At 46.5% G+C, this 21914-nt stretch overlaps 1 protein-coding gene across 19 annotated transcripts in view; it reads right to left on the bottom strand.

Annotated features, from left to right (window-relative positions):
* MIPOL1 (mirror-image polydactyly 1) overlaps nucleotides 1–21914 on the bottom strand; it is a 291247-nt gene that overhangs the window by 214259 nt on the left and 55074 nt on the right. The gene's annotated exons all lie outside the window — the stretch shown is intronic.

Genomic DNA, 21914 nt, shown 5'->3' with positions numbered 1-21914 from the left:
TAAGTTTGATTACCCTGTAAAGTTATTTTCCCATCCTGATTTTACAGAGAGGATTTTTACCTTTTTCTTTAATTAAAAGCCTTCCTTTTAAGAACCTGATTGATTTTTCCTTGTTTTTAGATCCAAGGGAGTTGGATCTTGATCCACCAGGAGTTGGTGGGAGCAAGGAGGGGGATGGTTAATTTCTCCTTGTTTTAAGATCCAAGGGGTTTGGCTCTGTATTCAACAGGGAATTGGTGGAGGTCTCTCAAGGCTACCCAGGGAAGGGAATTTGGGATGGTGGCAGCGGACCAGATCTAAGCTGGTAGTTAAGCTTAGAAGTTTTCATGCAGGCCCCCACATTTGCACCCTAAAGTTCAAAGTGGGGAAGCAGCCTTGACAGGCCCTTACAGATGACCTGCAATAGCCAGGGTAAGCCTGTATTATAGCACCTTAAGAACCTGATTCTCATTTACACTAAGGCCTCTTGACTTCAGAGCTTACGTTAATTTTCCTCTTAGCTCCCAAAGCACCTGGCTCCACTCAGCTCTCCAGCTTCCACAGTAATATGATACTTTAGCATGTGCTATGATCGTTTTGCCACCACAATTTGTGGAAGTCTACTGGAATATGCAGCCAGTGCATGTTGGTGCGTCATTCACCCAGAGAGTTTAACAATATTTGCAAATCTTCAGAAGCAGGTATACTCTTAGCTATCTGTTTTATGTAGATTAAATAGAGACTACTAAGAGTTTTATTTCTAAAACTTCTTGAGGAGTGTTTTTTGTTTTGTGTCATTGTTGTTTATTATGATAGCTTTTATTCTATACATTCTTGGATCAGACTGATTATTTTCCCTCAAAACGGATAGAAGAAAAAACAGTCTATGCCCTGTTCCTGTTCTATGAATAGCCTTAAAATACCCATTAAGCAAACCCAGGGTACTGTACTGCATATAAAATAGAGAAGCAGAGACTTGAATCCAAGAATACTCAAATGAAGTAATTCCCTAAAATCTGTTGAAATTGTGGGAATCTCTCTTTCCTGAGGGAGGAATAGCAATGACACACAATCACTTGCTGCAAACTCTGCCTCAGCACTGGGACTGAAGCTTGCTCCCTCAGGTCAGGCTATCGCAGTGCTATTATGGAACTTAAGCAGGACAGGCAGGACTCCTGAATCAGGTGTGCACTACTGCTCATTGTCCCATGCACCCCTGGTTTCTGACTGGTCATTCATTGAAACTGCTGCTGGATTTATGAGCTATTGGGGGAAAGTGGTTCAGCCTCTTGCTCCTTGCTACAGTACTCAGCAAAGGAAGACCTCGCTGTAATGAACAAGGCAGAGCAGAGACACTGAGTACAGATCTTGCCCCCACTAGGGTGTGGGACATTCTGGGTATATTCAGTCGCTATTAGCTAGAGAACTAAGGTAATAGGAGTTTTTATTGCCTTTAAACCCTTGTTGCGGGGTGGGGGGGCATCCTTTTTGGTTGTGTAACCACTAAAGGGAGTTCTCCTTGAATTACCTTTAATTGCTTCCCTATCTACCAAAGTACACATTGAAGAATCTTGTCTGCAAATGCATTGTCTCCTCCACTTCTCCCACTTTAGATACCCTTTGTGTTGCATACAAAGTAATACAAACCACCCTCCTGCACATTGTAGGATGGGTGCTGCATTACTGAAATTGGTACTTGCTCTCAATAGTTTGGTTTAATCTTGGGAAATTTTTTTCTTTCTGTATCGGAGCAATAGTCTCTATAACTAGTATTTATTTGAAGCACCTCAGGCAGGGATGGGTTAGTGACTGCGAGGAACTCTCCAACCATCACACACCTACTATTTATTATTTGTATTACTTTTGGGCCTCGAAGCCCCAGTCATGGACCAGGCTACCTAGGATTAGGAACTGTACAAACATGGGACAAAAATATGGTTCCTGCCCTAAAGAGTTTATCATCCAAGTATATAACAAGCTATCAGCCTTTGTAGTTACATTGGGACAGATCAAAATTTCAAGAGATCTCAGCCCTCATGCTCCAGGGCATAAGGAGATCAATAACAGGGGTTTTCCTTTTCCTATTTTTCAAATCTGTCCCTTTTAAACCTCACCAACGTATGTACTGAGTTCTTGCAGGAGGGTGAGCTGAACTGTACTGTTTAGGGCACTAGTAGGGTGGTGCTCTCTGATTCCCAATCTAGGTGTGGTTAGCACTTGGAAACTATGTCTCCTTTGAGTCACCAGCAAAGCTAGTCATCATTGCGATGGTTTCAAATTTGCCTGGGACAGAGGCCAATCTCAGCACACACTGCCGGCAGCAAAGAGCTTTACAAAAGCAAGCAATTTTGCAGGGCATTTTTAAGCAGGATGTTTCAATTAGCTGGTCTTAGGCAGGGCCGGCTCCAGGCACCAGTCCACCAAGCTTGTGCTTGGGGCGGCACCTGGAGGGGGGCGGCACGGCTCTCCGGCCCCCGGGGAGAGCGGGGCCACGGCCGGGCTCGCCGCCCTCCCCACGGCGCTCTGGCCGCCCTCCCCCCCGGCGCCCTTCCCCCGGCTGCCGGGGGGAGAGCGGCGAGCCCTGGCTGGGGCTCGCCGCCCTCTCGCCGCCCTGCCCCCTGCGCTCTGGCCGCCGGGGGGGAGAGCAGAGCCCCGGCCGGGGCTCGCCGTCCTCCTCCCAGGGCTCCGGCCGCCCTCCCACTGGCTGCCGGGGGGAGAGCGGAGCACCGCCCTCCCCCCGGGGCTCCGGCCACCCTCCCCCCCCCCCCCGCAGGGGGGGGGGCGGCCGGCGGCTTTTTTGCCTGGGGCGGCAAAAAAGCCAGAGCTGGCCCTGGTCTTAGGGCCTGTAATTGATCTGGCTTGGGGGATGCAATTTTGACCTGGTCCTTCCTTGCTGGTTTTATAAGACAGAGAGGAAAGGTGGCAGCCTCCCCCCTCAGAATTGGAAGGACTATCTTCCCAGGGGCATTAAGGTTGAAGTTGTTGCTTGTTCAATAAAGCTGCATCCTTTCTTTGCCAAGGCACTACATCTGTGTCATTGTCCTCATTTGTGCATGTCTGGACCAGAGAGCTTTGAGGAAAACTTTGTAAATGCGGTCAGGTTTACTGTGTATAGTGACTTTTATCAAATTCAGATATATTTTATTCACCAAATAAACATGACCATTTGTCCTAGCTACAGAACCACCCTCAACTCCCTAACTGGGCTGATGCAAGATGATAACTTGGCTTATTGCTAAATTATGCAACAATATGGATCATTGCCCACCTTGGGTGTGTTGCTTCATGCCTCCTATGAACCCTAAAGTGCGCATTAATCAGCACTAGTACACAGACACAATAGACACTGAAAGTATATGGATAATCAGGCTGCCTGAAAAGTGCCACGGATGGGACTCGCAGCATCTTTTCAGACATTCTGGAATATATTTTCATCGAAGTGGTACCACAACATGGATTTTGACTCTTCTTGAATGGGCCAACCAACGTTTTTTCTATATAAACTCCATATTAATATTTCACTGCAAAAGTGAAACTAAACAGCTGATCATCAATTTATCTTGAATGAATTGCCCATTCATGTTGAGGGAAGGGGAGGCAAATGTTAAGAAGGGATACAAAGACACTAGAATTGAAGCTGGCAGGTGTGTGGGGTGGAGAAAGTTAAAGGTGAATTGGTTTGTGTTGAGAATAAGATGGAGGGAAATTTAGCATGTTTAACTTGGGAGTGATGGAAACTGAAACAAGTAGTAAACATGTAACCAATAAAATATGAGCCTACCATATAAATGCATCCTTCCCCCTAGTCCTCCTCTGTCTTTGTCTTTTTAAACTGAACACTCTTTGAGGAAAGGACCATGACTTCCTCTGTACGTGGAAAACACCTAGCAGTTTTTGAGCACTGCCACAGTCTAAGTTACAGCAGTCATTACTATTTCTATCATCACTGAAATGTCAGAGATGTTGGGGCGGGGAAGCGGACTACTTAGGGTTACCATTCGTCTGGATTCTGCCAGACATGTCCGGCTTTTTTGAGTTAAAAATAGCGTCCGGGGGGAATTTGTAAATGTCCGGATTTCCCCCCCATGCAGAGTGTGCGCGGCTTACAGGGCAGCCGGACGGATCCTACCACTCGCACGGGGCTCCGGCAGCCAGAGCCCTTCCTCCATTTCCCCCTCCTCTCCCCTGCAACTTGAGACCACTCCCCTCCTCTCTCTCCCTCCCTCCCCCCCCCTGCATTCGCAGATCGCCGGCCGGCCGTTTGCCTTGGGCCTCCGGCAGTCTGGAGCTCCGCCCCCTGCTCCCCTCCCCCTGCTGCTGAGCGCGCAGCACGGTAAGGGGGCCAGGGGGTCAGAGAAGCGGCAGGGAGGTTCTGGAGGGGGGTAGTCAAGAGACAGAGAGCAGGGGGAGGGTTGGATGGGTCAGGAGTTCGGGGGGGCTGTCTGGGGGTTGGGGGTGTAAGGTTTTGGGCAGTCAGAGTATAGGTGGAGGGGGTCTCAGGAGGGGGCAGTTAGGGGACAAGGCACAGGGAGGCTTAGGTAGGGGGTGGGGTTCTGGAGGGCAGTTAGAAGCAGGGGTCCCAGGAGGGGGCAGTTAGGGGACAGGGAGCAGAGGGGTTTAGATGGGACAGGAGTTCTGGGGGGGGCTGTCAGGGGGTGGGGGTGTGGATAAGGGTTGGGGCAGTCAGGGGACAGGTAGGAGGTGGAGTCCTAGGGGGCCAGTTAGGATGGGGGGAAGGTCTCAGGAGGGGGCAGTCAGGGGACAAGGAGCAGGGAGGCTTAGGTAGGGGGTGGAGTCCTGGGGGGCAGTTAGGGGCAGGGGTCCCAGGAGGGGGCAGTCAGGGGACAAGGAGTGGGGGGGGAGGGTTGGGGGTTCTGAGGGGGCGGGAAGTGGGAGGGAGTGGAAGGGGCAGGGGCGGGGCTAGGGCAGGACAGGGGCGGGGCTAGGGCGGGGCTCCTCCCGTCCTCTTTTTTGATTGTTGAAATATGGTAACCCTAGGACTACTGGAGAATCCTGTAGCTACACAGACAGTAAAGAAAAGGGGAGATATACTGGTTTCAAACGGGTGATGCATAGCCCTCTGATACTTGATAGCCCTCTGGGATTTCCCAACACTCCACTTGCTATACTCAGCTAATCAGCACTTAGTTTGTCAGGAAATATCTGGGGACCTACATATATGTAAAGGGAAAGGAAAGAACTGATCAGACAGTAGGGTTGGTAAGATAGGAGTTATCTGCAGAGGACAGAGATGGCCAAGAGGGGTGGTACTTGAAAATAGACAAAGGAAGGAAGAGAGAAGACAGGGAGAAAGACAAAGAGCAATATACATTCTGGAAAATGAACTAAGCTTTTTGGAAAGCAGATTACTAAATTACAAGCTCATGGGACCATGCTGTCATTGTTAAAGGGACATTCAGGTTGAAAATCACATTAAAAAACCCCATACTTAAAAAAAACCCCAAATTTCCATACTTATGGTACCAACAGCAAGCTTAGATCATTAAAAAAAGAACATTAACAAAATCTATATTAACTTTTCATTATTTATTCTGTTTACACCCTCTTCTCCCCCCCCCCCCAGTTTGAAAAACAAGAAGTCTAGTTTCACCCAGACCTGGCTTACACTTAATATGTAGGCCGACATAGATATGTAACTCAGCAATGTGAAAAATCCAAGCCTCCAAGCAATGTAGCTATGCTGACCTAGACCCCACTGTAGATGGAGCTAGACCGATGGAAGAATGCTTCCAGTGACCTAGCTACTGTCGCTCAGGAAAACCCCTTCCATGAGTGCAGGCTGCGACTATGCTATGGGGTTATGTCAGCAGAACTATAACACCATATAGTCCCTATAGTAAAGAAATACCCCCAATCTGTTTCTAGTTTGCATACACTAGCACAAAGCTACAATGTTTGGGTTACAAACATTGAGCAAATGTTCATTTAATTCCCATCAGAATTAAAAAAAAGAAAGAAACCTTTATAATGGTATTACAAATACTTATTCCACCACCACTGACCACAATACACATATCTGAATAAATTTAAAAGTCCAGATATTTATGTCAAACCAAAGACCACCAATCTATCTAATGTCAAGGTGCTAATATCAGGCAACAAACCATCACCTAAAAGCTTCACTGCAATCCTTCCCTCTCATTTTTGCGGCAGTGATTGATCTTGTTACTTTTATTACTGATTTGTCAAAAAAGTCCAAACCAAGTTTAACTTTCGTGGAATGGGACGGGGGGAAATTCTAAAAATTTCCCATGACCTGCAACAATCCAGATGTTTCTGCTTCAGAAATTCCACCAGTGGTGTACATTTGGGTTAAAACAAGATGTTTTTTCTGACAAAACAATTGCCATCATCATCTTCAAGCAATATCTAACCATTTCAGCTGAAAATAGACTAAAGTGTTTGTGACGTGTCATTCCATATTCTTTATGAAAATACGGTTATGATCTGAATATGACATAACGTTATGCAAGATGACTCATGTGAGATATCATTGGAAAGGTTATGATTTACTGAATGTGATTATCCAATTTGTATGCTTGTATCTTTTCTGTATCTGAAGTTAGGAATATTGAATATGTATCTGTATTTCAACTATGCTACTTTGGGTGACGCCTACTGCTAAGAACTTCAGGTACAACAATGAAAAAGCCCGACAGTGTTGATGGCCCGTCAGCAAGAGACAATGGACTGTAAAAGAGCTTAGTCTTCCTGTGAACATGTGAAAAACGTGTGAAGAATGGCTACAGGGGCCCTACAGAGGCATGTGACCATGTCACCTGATACTGGAACCCATCTTGAATTCTGTACTTTTCCACGAGAAGCTAGGGGGGTCAAACAAGGAAACAAACGACTCCTGCCTTATGCAAATCCTAGTTAAGGGTGGGGAGTGAGGTAATCCAGGTCATCAATTCTCCCCTGCTACTCCACCCAAGATGACTGCTGGAAACAACTAAGACTGAACTGGGAGAAAGAACTTGATCCAGGCTGGAAGGGCGTCTGGCCTGTTAAGAAGATTATTAGAACCATATTTAGGGTGAGAACTTATATGTAACCAGTTTCTTTAGTGTATTAAGCTTAGTTTGCATGCTCTGTTTTATTTTCTTAGTAATCTGCCTTGTTCTGTCTGCTACCTCCTTAAACTACCTAAAATACACCTGTTATAGTTAATACATTTATTTCTGGTTCATATAACATAATATATAATATAACCCAGATCTCTAATGCGGGGGGGGGAGGGTTGTGCATACCCTTCTCCACGTTGATTGAGGGGGTGAATTTCATAATATATCTTTGAGTCTGTACTCCAAGGGAGGTGGACATCTGAGTGCTGGAGCAAGTCATTTAAGCTGAGTCTTCCCAGAACTGATCTGCAGCTGGGTGTGGCCCTGCCTGTGTGTTAGAGGAGGTTTTAAGGGCCTGGCTCAGCAAAACAAGTTAAAGGGGACCCATGCCAATAGAACAGGTAGACTCAGTGGTATCTCAGGACATCAGGTGGCTTCCCAAGGGGTCCAACTCATCACAGTGTTATCTTAAATTCAGAACATCTATGCAATTTGACTGCACATTATTGCACTTCTACTATACAATATATTAAGTCTTATGGAAAAGACAACACTTCAGCTTGAATCTTGTAACTAACCCATTTTTAACTGATGCAAAAGAAATCAGTACCATGGCTGGTTAACTTAAGGATCAGAAAGAAATGAATCAGCATTTTTTGTCATGGCCAACATATACACACATTACCTCTGAAACTTCTGCCAAACAGAATGTCTGCAAGAGAAAAAATAGTTACCTACCTTTCGTAACTGTTGTTCTTCGAGATGTGTTGTTCACATCCATTCCACAGTAGGCGTGCGCGCGTTGCGTGCACGGACATCGGAAACTTTTTCCCTTAGCAGCTCCCGTCGGGTCAGCAGGGGAGCCCACCAGAGCGGCGCCTCCAAGCCAGTGCATATATACCCCTGCCGACCTGACCCCCCGCTTCAGTTCCTTCTTGCTGGAGACTCCAACAGAGGGGAAGGAGGGTGGGAAGTATAATGGACGTGAACAACACATCTTGAAGAACAACAGTTATGAAAGGTAGGTAACCATTTTTTCTTCTTTGAGTGCTTGTTCATGTCCATTCCAAATTAGGGAATCACAAGCTTACCATAGGAGGAGGGTAGGAGTCATGGAGCAATTGATTGAAGAACAGCCCTGCCAACCACCGCATCATCTCTGGCTTGCTGGTTGACTGCATAGTGGGCTGTGAAAGTGTGCACCGATGACCAGGTGGCTGCTTTACAGATCTCCTGGATCGGGACGTGCGCCAGGAAAGCTGTTGAGGACACCTGTGCCCTCGTCGAATGAGCCGTGATCGCCGGAGCTGGAACCTTGGCAAGCTCGTAGCAAGCAAGGATGCGGTCTGCAATCCACGATGCGTTGCGCCGAGACCGGAAGCCCTTTCATTCTACCAACTATGGCGACAAACAACTGCGTCGACTTGCAAAAAGATTTAGTTCGCTCCAAATAGAATGCCAGGGCCCTTCGGACATCCAGAGTGTGCAGGCTACGGTGACTCAGGTCCGTGTGTGGTTTAGGAAAGATCACTGGTAAACAAATGTCCTGGCCCATATGGAATTGTGAGACTACCTTAGGGAGGAATTTTGGGTGTGGCCTGAGTTGCACTTTGTCCCTATAGAAAACTGTATAAGGAGGCTCCGAGGTTAGGGCTCGTAACTCGGACACCCCCCTAGTCGATGTAATGGTCACCAGAAATGCCACTTTCCAGGAGAGGTGCAGGAGAGAGCAAGAGGCCAGGAGCTCAAACGGGGGCCCCATAAGCTTGGAAAGGACCAGATTAAGGTTCAAGTGGGCACGAGTAGGGGAACACTCTCTCCAGTCCCTTGAGGAACTGCACCACCATGGGGTTAGAGAACATAGAGCATCCAGATTCTCCCGGGCAGAATGCTGAAATGGCAGCTAGATGCACCCTGATTGAGGAAGGAGCGAGACCCTGCTGCCAGAGGTGCAGGAGGTATTCTAGGACAACTGGAATAGTGGCCTGGAGTGGCTGTATCTGCTTAGGCTCACACCAGCAGGAAAATCTTTTCCACTCAGCTAGGTAGGCCGCCCTAGTGGAAGGTTTCCTATTGCTAAGGAGAATTTGTTGTACCGGAAGAGAGCACTGGCTCTCCATAGCGTTTAGCCAGAGAGCTTCCCCGCCATGAGGTGCAGAGACTGCAGATCCGGGTGGAGCAGGCACTCTCTGTCCTGTGTGATGAGGTCCCGGTGTAGGGGCAGGGCAATCGGAGTGGCCACTGACAGCTCTAGCAGGATTGTAAACCAGTCCTGCCGGGGCCAGGCTGAGGCCATCAAAATTATCATCGTCTGGTTCCTGTGAACTCTGAGGAGGACTCTGTGGATGAGTGGGAGCGGAGGGAAGGCGTACTTCAGACTCCTGCTCCAAGGGATCACTAAAGTGTCTGCGACTGAGCCCGGACTGTGGTTCTGGAACGAGCAAAACCGTGGACATTGGCTGTTGTCCTTGGTGGCAAAGAGGTCCATTTGGGGAAACCCCCACTCGTGCATGCGGTATTCATAGATTCATAGATTCTAGGACTGGAAGGGACCTCGAGAGGTCATCGAGTCCAGTCCCCTGCCAGCATGGCAGGACCAAATACTGTCTAGACCATCCCTGATAGACCTACTCTTAAATATGTCCAGAGATGGAGATTCCACAACCTCCCTAGGCAATTTATTCCAGTGTTTAACCACCCTGACAGTTAGGAACTTTTTCCTAATGTCCAACCTAGACCTCCCTTGCTGCAGTTTAAGCCCATTGCTTCTTGTTCTATCCTTAGAGGCTAAGGTGAACAAGTTTTCTCCCTCCTCCTTATGACACCCTTTTAGATACCTGAAAACTGCTATCATGTCCCCTCTCAGTCTTCTCTTTTCCAAACAAAACAAACCCAATTCTTTCAGCCTTCCTTCATAGGTCATGTTCTCAAGACCTTTAATCATTCTTGTTGCTCTTCTCTGAACCCTCTCCAATTTCTACACATCTTTCTTGAAATGCGGTGCCCAGAACTGGACACAATACTCCAGCTGAGGTCTAACCAGAGCAGAGTAGAGCGGAAGAATGACTTCTTGTGTCTTGCTCACAACACACCTGTTAATACATCCCAGAATCACGTTTGCTTTTTTTGCAACAGCATCACACTGTTGACTCATATTTAGCTTGTGGTCCACTATAACCCCTAGATCCCTTTCTGCCGTACTCCTTCCTAGACAATCTCTTCCCATTCTGTATGTGTGAAACTGATTTTTCCTTCCTAAGTGGAGCACTTTGCACTGTTGTTATGACCTGCTGAGGCTGTCGCTAGTTTGTTCTGTTCTCCCGGGAGATATGACGCTATGAGATGGATGGAGCGGGCTATACATGAACTTTCAGTGACTAGCTCTGACAGCCCAGCACATAAGCGGTTAATGGGGGGAGGGGTAGCTCAGTGGTTTGTGCATTGGCCTGCTAAACCCAGGGTTGTGAGTTCAATCCTTGAGGGGGCTATTTAGGGATCTGGGGCAAAAATCCGTCTGGGGATTGGTCCTGCTTTGAGCAGCGGGTTTGACTAGATGACCTCCTGAGATCCCTTCCAACCCTGATATTCTATGATTCTGTGGTGAAAAGTCCCACAGAAGAAGGGCCTCTCAGCAGAGGGGAGAGGAGCAAGCTCTGCCCTGCTTGTTTATATAAAACATGGCGGTAGTGTTGTCTGTCAGAACTGTCACGCTGTGACCTTCCGGAGTAGCGTGAAAGGTTTGGCAGGCTAGACGAACCGCCCTGAGCTCCTTCACATTGATGTGGAGCGACATCTCGGCCTCGGACCACAAGCCCTGTGTCCTTAGGTCCCCTAAGTGTGCTTCCCAGCCAAGGCCTGACACATCTGTCACCAGCATCAGAGCAGGCTGCAGTGCGGCGAAGGGGATACCCTCGCATACTACTGGCCGATTGAGCCACCAGCGCAGGGAGTCCAACACCTGGGCCGGAACCGTCACGACAAGGTCTCTTCCCAGGCGATACGATCGGGCAAGCCACGCTTGTAAAGTCCTGAGCCGCAGTCGAGCGTATTTGACTACGTGGGTGCACACTGCCATGTGTCCTAGGAGCTGGAGGCAGCATCTGGCCATGGTAGTGAGGAATCTTAGCATCGAGTCTATGACCCGCTGGATGACCAGGAACCTGGATTCCGGAAGGCTCGCTTGGGCCTGCACCGAGTCCAGCACTGCCCCGATGAACTTCAGCCTTTGGGTTGGTATCAGGGAAGACTTGGGCACGTTGACGAGAAGACTCAGCTTGCGGAATGCATCTAGGGCCACCATCACATGGGAGCAGACCTCCTCTTTGGACCGACCCACGAGAGAAGCCAATCGTCTAGGTATGGGATGGGTATACCTGTATTCTCCTCTTTCACAGGAAGGCTGCCACTACTGACATGCACTTTGTGAAGATGTGGGGGGCTGCCGCCAGGCCGAATGGGAGGACTGTGAACTGGTAATGGTGCTGGTTTATGGTGAATCGTAGGAATCGCCGGTGAGCGGGGTGAATAGCGATGTGAAAGTAGGCATCTTTCATATCGAGGGCAGCATACCAATCCCCCGGATCCAGGAATGGGATAATAGTGCCTAGGGAGACCATACAGAAGCGGACCGTGACTAAGAACTTGTTGAGCCTGCGAAGGTCTAAAATGGGCCAAAGGCCCCCCTTTGCCTTTGGGATGAGAAAGTAGAGGGAGTAAAACCCCTTTCCCCTTAATTCCCAAGAGACTTCCTCCACTGCCCCCTCCTCTAGGAACAACTGTACCTCCTGCATAAGGAGTTGCTCGTGAGAAGGGTCCCTGAAGAGGGAGGGGAAAGGAGGGTGGGAAGGAGGAGAACTGCAGCATGTAACCCATTTGTAACGTGCGTAAGACCAAACGGTCCGACATTATACGGGACCACGCCTGGTAGAAGTGGGACAAGCGGTCTGAGAAACATGGGGAAGGATCTGGGAGCTGGGTTGGTACGCTGTCCTCAAGCGCACCTTCAAAACCCCTGCTTGCTGCCAGGCTGGGGCTTGCCTTGGCCCTGGCCTTGACTAGGCGTGTTATTCCACCTGCGCCTGTTGTCTCTGCCCCTCCTAGTGTGGGGCTGGTACGGCCGTTGTTGCGACAATTGGGGCCTGAATGGCTTCCTCTGAGTTGCCGGGGTGTGCATGCCTAACGACTTGAGGGTTGCCCGAGAGTCTTTAAGGCTATGCAGCCTGGCATCCGTCTGGTCGGAAAACAGGCCAGACCCTTCGAAGGGGAGGTCCTGGATGGTGTTCTGGACCTCCGGCGGAAGGCCCGAAGCCTGAAGCCACGCCGAACGCCTCATCACCACACCTGAGGCAACTGTTCTGGCTGCTGCGTCTGCCAAGTCCAGAGAGGCTTGTAAAGAGGTCTTGGCAACTGCTTTTCCCTGTTCTATGAGGGCCGTGAACTCAGGCTGAGAGCCCTGGGGCAATGAGTCTTTAAATTTGGAAACTGCTGCCCAGGAATTAAAATTGTGCCTGTTTAGGATCGCCTGTTGGTTCACAATCCATAATTGGAGGCCCCCAGAGGAGTAGACCTTCCTGACTAAGAGGTCCAAACGTTTAGCCTCCTTGGCCTTGGGGGCCGGGGCTTACTGGCCATGACGCTCCCGTTCGTTCACGGCTGAGATGACCAGGATGATAAAAAGGAAGTTGTATCCCTTGGAAGGGGCGAAGTACTTCCTCTCCACCCCCTTTGCCTCTGGTGCGCTGGAGGCTGGGGTTTGCCAGACCGTCTTGTAGTTAGACTGGATGGTCTTTATGAGTGGGAGCACAATTCTGGAGGGACGTTCAGGGCTTAGTAATGTCCACCATAGGATCCTCCTGCTCCACCATTTCCTCCGCCTGTAGGTCCAAATTTTGTGCGACCCTGTGGAGCAGCTCCTGAACTGCCCTGTGGTCGATCAGGGGAGGCCCCGACACTGCCATGCCCGCCACAGCCTCGTCTGGGGATGATGAGGCGGTGACGGCCTGCTGAGCCTCTTCCGTTTGTTCTTCCTGCCCTTCATCATGTGTCGGGTAAATTGTCCCCGGGACGGCCCCGGGCTTGGTGCCACTTCCGCTCGCCGGTGTTCTGGAGAAGCGTCTGGCGGCCTAGATACCCTAGTCTCCTTGGGCACGGAGGGGTGTCTGCATGGGGACTGGGACTGGTGCACCAAATAGCCGGACCTTGAAGCTCTGGAGGAGGTCCCTTGCTTCTGATGATAGGGCTAGGGTGTCCTAAAGGGCCATTGTCCCGGCGGTCCCCATTGGGGATGCCACGCGGTCTGGGGCTCCCTGCTAGCTGGTGCTCTGTGGGCGTAGCTGGAGTAGCCTGAGTCGACCTCGGATTCCGATCTCGAAGGCCAAGGCGGTGCCGTGGCACGGTGTTGTCAGGAGGCTGGAGAGCGGCTTCTCCCTGACCGGGACCGGGATCGGTACCGATGCTCTTGGAACCGGGATCGCTGCCTTCTACCCGGGGCTGGGGATTGCGGCCTTATGTCCCCTTGGTGCCGGCTTAGTGGTGGTGCCGGGGAGCGGTGCACCGGGGAAGCTGGTGCCGTGCGCTGGCTCGGTTCCGGTGCCATCGAGTCGCGCTGAGTCAAAGGTAGCTGGGAGTCCACAGAGGCTGGGAGTCCACCGGGACCGGTGCCATGAGCGGTGCTGGGGAGGTGACCTCGAGCGGCGCACCGTTGCCAGCTTGCCTCTGGACGGCACCCTTGGCGATGGCGCTGGAGGCTGCTCCTTGCCAGGGCGGGAGCTTGCCGCCGACAGCTCAATGAGGTCTTTTGCCACCTCAAAGGTGTCTGGTGGAGGGCTGTTCTAGGATGTCCTCCAGCCCTTCTTCTGCGCTCGACCCACTTAGCCCAGGGCTCGACGGCTCTGCGGCGCTGGAGCCATCAGTGCATGTCCTGGGGCCGCACTGCCCTTTTGAGTGCTCTGTCCCTTGGGAGGTGCCGCCTTCTTATGTTGGGAGAGCCCTCCCACACCTTTCGGCTGCCCCTTCGACCGTACTGGAGAGGTCGAGCGCTGCCTGGGCTTGTCCTGTTGTTTCGGTGCCCCACTGGTACCAGATCATGGATTGATGCCGGGGCACTCTGCACCAAGGACACCGGCACCGAAACCGGCTGGTTCGAGGCCGCAGGTTGTAGCACGGCCTCCATGAGCAACTGCTTGAGGCAAAAGTCTCTCTCTTTCTTAGTTTTTGGCTTAAAGGCCTTACAGATTTTACAGCACCCAGTGTGGTGCGCTTCCCCCAAACAACGGAGATACGAGTCGTGGGGATCACTGATCGACATAGGCTTGTGGCAAGTGGCACAAGCCGTAAACCCTTGGGCCTGCAGCATGCCCTGCAGCACAGGGCTGGTGCTGGAAACAACTTCCAGACACCTAAAACAAAAGAAACTTAACTATCCACTATTAAGAAGTGCTAACTACTGATTTCTGTTACAACTGTGCTAAGGGATCACTTGCAAGCGAGAGAAGAGTTGTCCCAACATCGCCACGGACGGTAAGAAGGAACTGAAGGGGGGTCGGGTCGGCAGGGGTATATATATGCACCAGCGTGGAGGCGTTGCTCTGGCGGGCTCCCCTGCCGACCCAACGGGAGCCGCTAAGAGAAAAAGTTTCCGACGTCCACGCACGCAGGGCGCGCACACCTAATGTGGAATGGACGTGAACAACACATCTCGAAGAAGAACCAGGTTGCTAAACTGCTCACCCCCTTCCCGACTAGAGGTCCTATATCCTGAAAAGGAGGGTAAAGCCCATATAGAAGAGTTTTACTCGAATAAATATGCAGTGAAACAAAATGACACTGAGGGAAGGAATCTACTCATGTTGCTTGGTGTAGGTGGGGAGAGGCGGGATTGTTTGGGCTGTATTCAAGGATCTACATATGCCTGCTTTCTCCTCCCTCATTCCCATTAGGGTCATCACAAATGCAGCATGTATGAGGTTGCAAAGTACCTTGGCAAAGAGCTTCTTTTTGACCTCCTCTACTCAGCTGACATGCTTCTTTCTCACTGATGTTGTCCTTTACGTGTCTGCAAACCAGAAGTCTTCAAGATTTAGCCCAAATAAATTAGTGAGAAGATGGAGAAGGACTTGGGAAATTCAATGCAAGTAGATAATGGAAGTAATTCCAACTTCTGTTTGGCAAAATTGTAACAGCTGGCTCAAGCATTTAATACAGAATATTGCTACAGGATCAACAGCTCCCATTTTCAAAATAAAAGCCTCAGGTTACCTCAGCCTGGGGGTTTTAACATAGACTGACCTAAGTTGATCGTTTTATTGACCTAATAGTCATAGTATTGAGTGTCTAAACTTGGCATTAGGCTAGGAGCATCAGGCTATTATCTTGCAACTGTCCTTCACTGACACTCTCTTTTAATTAGGCCCTATTAAGTATTTTCCTTGTGTCAGGACTATCTGAATGGATCTTAATATGCTTTTTACTAGGACTCCATATGAGGCCTAATAGCATCACCTGTGCAGAGTTCAGAGCAGCTCCATGGGGAGGCCGGAATCTGCAGCCACAGAAGTTTAGGGACATCCAGGGGCTCAGATCACACTCAATGTAACACTTAATTGAATCCCTTCCCCTTTCTGTAACTTCACGTAGCCTGACTTCCACAAATGACAGCCAGGCCCTTGAGAATTACATCAGGGAAAGTGCAGCACAGGTGCAGTATATCCCTATTCCCTCATCTGTCCCTAATTGTCAGCCTGGTAAAGACTGAACAGGCCACAAGGCCTGAAGACAGTCACCTGATTCACAACAGTTGCAAGACACTGAGAAGAGAGCCCCATTAGGCTGAAGACCCTAAAATCTCTGGCAATTAACTGGGACAGGCGAGGGTCTCTTAAGGAATTCCTCCAAACACAATGCAAGGCAGAGTTAGTGTGGTGTTTGGTTTCTTTTGAAAAACACACACGTTTAAGAAGCTGTAGGTTGATGGCCTGTCATCTCTGCCCATGGAGGACTCAGTGCCACACCTAGGGTCTTTATTCAAGCATAGTTTTATTCTCCAAAAATATAACTTAGGCAAAACTTCAACACAGATACAAGATTTTTCCTCTTTATCTCTCTTAGTCCATCTCGCTTCAGAGTTGACCATAATCTCCCTCTTGTTGCTACTCATTCCTCCTCCAAGCCACCTGCTTAGGAGTTGCCCTTCTCCAGGGTCTGTCAGAGGAGCCAGCTCCCCTCACTAACTGAGCTCTATCTCACTCTTTGTAGATTCCTCATTCCTCTGACTCCTTCCCAGCTGGGTCCCTAATTGAACAGGGTCATTTGATCCTTAGCCCATCAGGATCAGCTGGGCAGATCACAAGTGAGGCTGGCCCTGACTCCCCTGAAAGGGCGAGTCACTCTGTGACAGGGACCCATTAATAATAATGCCACCTAGCTCTTAGCACTTTTCATCAGTAGAAATCAAAGCCCTTGCATCGAAGAAGGTCAGTCTCATCCCCATTTCCAGATGTGTTAACTGGGTCACAAAGACATGAAGTGAGACTTGCCCACTGTCATCCACATACCCATGGCAAAAATGGGCATAGAACCCAGGTCTTTTGAATTCCACTCCAGTGCTCTATCCACTACCTCATTACTGGCCCTTCTCCTTGCCCCCTTCTAAATCTGGTGCCATATAGAGATTACTCTCTTTTCTTAAGTTTCTCTTTTCTTTTTCATTGGCTTCATTAGGACCCTAAGAGAAACAACAAAATGAAGTCAAAGAATAATGATTTTTTTTAAACAGTGAATGTGGAATAATGTTTCCCTATCAAGGAATAAAGAGGAAATTCAAATAATTATAGTGGTATTCTTCCAAAACTCAGGATGGTCATAACTTTCATTAACATGCCAGATCACAATTTGATCTCACACAAAAAACCCTAGAGACACATTTACAAACTTTTTTATAATTTTTAACGGTTTGTGTAAAAATAATTGTCCTCTTAATTAAAATGAAATTGTAATTCTCAAACGTATAACTTTTCAACTACGAAAACTGCTTTGACAGACAGTTGCATTAGTACAGCACTGCAGTTTAAGAGCTGGGGCTTTTCTGGTTTTGGTTTGCATTTTCAAAGAGTCCAAAATGGTGATGAAATGGACAGAAATCCTTGTTATTGGAAATTAAGCAAGAAAGTTTTTTGCTAATAGTTCACAGAGCAAAACTTGTATACGTTTTATTCCGAAATGTCACTTATTTCACATGATTAAAAAAACTTTAAAATTTACTTTTGAAAAAGTCAGATGTCCTTTGTCTGCTAGAATATAGACAAAACTCAAAGATTTCTTTAAATCTTGATGGAATCTAAAGAGAACACTGAATTCCTTCTCTGTAAGCAATTTAAAGAAGGACATCTGTGTTACTTTGAATGCTTCTTTATTTCACCTGTACTTGTTTGGAAGCCAGGCAACATCCTTTAGAAAGAAAGAAATTGAGAGAGCTTAAGAGTTGGAGTTATTCTGGCAGAATGGCAATTTTTACAGTTCTCTAAGGACACTGGTTATTTTAGCTATTATATTCTCTCTCTCTCTCTCTCTCTCTCTCTCTCTCTCATTATTAGCCTTTTACTATCTTTCTTTGCATCCAAAATGCTAAAATAAATGTGAAGACTTAAATATTTACAAGATTGAGCATTTATTTTAAAGATGTATCAAAATTACACTATCATTATTTGGTATTCATTGCAGGTAATCATGATGCAATTATTAATGGGTAAATATGACATACTTCCTTTGGCATTCCATTCTCATTTTGCAATTAACATTTTTTTAAAAAAATACTAACATCTGAGAAGAAACACGATTTTTGTTGGATTGGTTTCTTTCTTACTCTAAAAGCATTTTTAGATTCTGAACACATCAAAATAGCAGAATCTCTAGTCAGACACTAAGTGGGATTCACTGAAACACAATGTTAGTTCTAATGGATGGATGATTGTGTTTGGTCTTTTGAAACTTTGAAGTATAGGTAAGTCTTGATCACACAAATTAATAAATCCTAAAGCTGGAGTTAACAATAACCATTACACCCAAATTCTGCAGCTTAGCCCAGCCAATTTTTCAAAAGGTCAGGTTGTGAACTGGAGAAGATCAGGGAGGTCCACCGCATAGCTTTGTTGCCAGGCATCTCTCGTCTGGATTGTTGCAGGCATTTATTAGTATTCGTCAGCAGACTCAACAAAGCAAACAAGAAATTCAAGCACGAATAATAAAATGAAATGCTGCTATATAACCCTTTGTCATTCAGCAAATATGGGACTTTTTAGCTACATTGTTCCTAAACCTGGGTTACTACTTTAATTTTTCTCCACAGTGCTGACTGAATGAGTATGCATGTGTGTTAAATGCAGAGCTCCCTTAACAACTGCAGGACTGCCATTTAATCTGTTGGTAGATGGACCATTTCCTGTGGGAACTCTAGCTATGACTTCCAGATCCACCAAATAAATCTCAGATTAAGATTCCAAATGAAACCTGCCTTTGGCAGATAAAAAAATGTCAAGATGGATATAAACAGTAAAATTATAAATTATCTAGGTGTTGCACGATGACTTTATGTGCGTTTTTTGTTTACACTTTCCCCGATATCACAACTATACAAGGCATTCATCAAATGTCACACTTTCATAATATTGGAGGCATCATTAAAACTGTTTGGCTAAGGACCTTGAAGTGTTTAAGCAGTAGCTCAAAAGTATATTTGTGCAAAGTAGAAGAATAAATTTACATATCAGCAGCAGCTCATAAGGGATGGGTAAATATTCTGTTTATCTCTCATTGTAATTCAGGTTAGTTTAAATACAGGGTTTCAGGATATCATTACAGACTATACCGAGTTATTACATAATTTCCAAACACAGTGACTGGCAGAGTTTTATTCATGCACACTAGTATTTATGTTTTCTAGAACAACTGAAAACATAAATGGGATAAATTAAACCTTCCCATCTCATTTTCCTGCTGTTATTGTGATACCAGACAATTACAATTTATATATGACCAACTCAATTAGCTAAATCTTGATTATTCACAATTCCCTTTTATCTACAGCAGGGTCATTAAGTACACTGAAAATTCTCTGTATTAACCAATATATTCAACATTCCCCATCACATTTGGATAATTAAAGTTCTATTGTATTCAAAATTCTGAACAAAACAAAAACAAACTACTCTTTAAATGATTTTTCCTTTAAAGATTTCTTTTAATTTTAGGTGTCCACCATTAATAAAAAAGAAAGGAAAGGTCACTTTTGGCAATAAAATGCCAATAAAAATCATTCAGAGCAAATGGCCTATTAAAGATGCAGGTGAAGTCTCTGACGCTAGTCTCCAATGCACTCCCCAGAGAACAAGGGCTGTTTTTTAATGAAATTTTTTGTTATGTCTTTGCTCATCTTACCTGTGCTAATGCAGGCCTGTTCTGGATTTAAGCCTCATACTAGTTGATAATAAAATACTAGCAGTGAAGGTTTCTAAAGAAGGAAACAACCAATTCTTCTTGTACCTGTGATAGTTCTTCTAAAGCTGATTCTGAAGCATAGTATAAAAGATGGCTGTGGTAATAACTGCCACTACCGTGAATGCACATTTAAAGTCTTTTTAAAGTTAGCGGTACCCCCAATTTTAAAGACCAAAATGATACAAAGTGAAATATTTTAAGGGGTGCATTCACCCCACCCTTTAACCAAATAATAAATGCGTGGTACTTATAAAGCACTGAGTTTTCAATTCATTGTATAATCATTAACAACAATCTTCACAACATTGCTCTGAGTTAGGTAAATGTTGCAGAGCTTTAACTTTGTATTTGGTGGGGAGCAGTTAGGGAGACTCTTACAGCCCCCATGCTCCATCCAACACACATGCAAACAGTTTCCAATTTAGTGATTTAAAGTTTACCGGGTGGGGACTGAGTGGCTGAAGGGGGAGGGAAAGTTGGTTTTGGAGGGCAGATCAGATAATATGTGAGTTCAGTCAGACAGACAGTCATTTAGTGTGGCTAGAAGTCTAACAATCAAAGAGAACAAAACAACTCCCCCACAAAATTAAATTCACTTTCATTTTTAGATCTCTCAAACTTCAGATCCTTTCTCTCTTCCCAGGGTTCTTTTGTGGTGTCCTGTTCCACATTCCTCAACCTGAAATTTTTTGGTCTCCCTCCTTATGTCCACTGTTGCCCCATTGTTTCTACCCCCTCCACCTGTGATGTTTTCTCTTGACCCTTGTGCCTCTTCTGCTTCCGACATCAAGCTGCTTATCCTGCTCCCCCTGTGCTCGCTCTTTGGGGGTCCCTTTATCTTGATGTAAGCACTAGAATGGGTTTCCCTTCCCTGAAGGCAGAAGGAGAGGAGGAGGCAGAAGGAGGCTGCGGTTTCTCCTGCTGCAGCATTTGAAGGGAGAAGAACTGAGCCAAGCATGTTGAATGTGGTTCCACTCTGCCCCCACACATCCACTGTACTCTTGGAGTGAGAGGCATCAGTCACCACCTCCCCACAACAGCTGCAGCAGCACTGTGTCTTTCGGAGAAAGAAGAAGCATCACCTCAAGTCTGTACCCAGTCAACTCTTGAGCCAATTAGGGCATTGGCTGAAGATGAGAAGCCGTGTCTTACCCCCAGAGCTTCATTGAGGAAATTAGAAGGCTAAAGTGCTAAGTGGCAGTGGAGCAGAAGCTCACCATCCCAAACAGCAGAGACTCCAGCCACATAACAATCCCTTTAATTGCATGGCCAACTTAGAGCTTTGTGGTATCCTCATTTTACAGAGAGGGGAACAGACACAGAGAAGTTAAGAGAAGATCAAGGTGACTCTGCAAATCAATAGCAGATATGGGATTGGATTCAGCAGTTCCTGGCTCTCAGACCCACATTCAGTCTGTTGGACAATTTACAGCTAACTATATACTTAACTAATGCAATGGGAGTTTCAGGAACATAAGGAGAATAGCACAGACTTCCCCCAGTGGCTTAGTATTTCTTTTCAGTGTTATATCAGGACTTCATGTTACATTTCATTTCATTTAGAAAGAAATAAATCATAGTAAAATCTTTATGCTACAAAATCACCACAATCGGATAGAGATCCTTACTAACATGGTCTATATCTTTCATGGAAATGGAAGGTTTTGTTTGTTTGCTTTTCATAAAAACATTTAATTTAATTTATTTTATTTATTTTTTTATTAATTTATTTTTTATTTATCAACAACAAATGTGTCTTGGCTAACTTTTTATCCCATTTTACATCTACATTCCAAATGCGTGTAGCTGTACATATCAATTACAATGAATTTATCTGGGATTGTTGATAACTAATGGAAGTAATTTGCAAGCGAAGTAAATGCAATAAATATATGATATATATTTCTAAAGAGGTTTCATTTCTTAATACATTTTCAGTATGCTATAAAATGGAACAACATATTTATAAATATACTGAAATATATATAATAATTTTGCTGACATAAGGAAAAAGAACCAGATTTTCAAAGCTAGGTACCAAAATTTGCAGGTACCTAACCAACATGTGTATAACTCACATGCATGTACAAATACCTGAAGCAAATACACAGACATTACATATGTGCACACACAAGGCACCTGTACATGAACACTAAATATTTAAATGCATAAACCAGGCACACGCAAATATATCTGAGGAACTGTATATAGCTAACTATGGTAATCTGGCCCACATGTCTATTACTTCCCCCCATCCCGCTTCTGTTTTTCCTGGGGATGAAGGGGGAAATTCTTGAACATGATAGTAAGTTAGAATCAGCATAGCACACAGTAAATTCTATGGCAATTTCCACACGCTGC

Source organism: Chrysemys picta, chromosome 4 (genome assembly GCF_011386835.1).
Source record: "Chrysemys picta bellii isolate R12L10 chromosome 4, ASM1138683v2, whole genome shotgun sequence".
NCBI classification, from domain to species: domain Eukaryota; kingdom Metazoa; phylum Chordata; order Testudines; family Emydidae; genus Chrysemys; species Chrysemys picta.
This window is presented reverse-complemented; position numbering and strand designations above follow the sequence as displayed.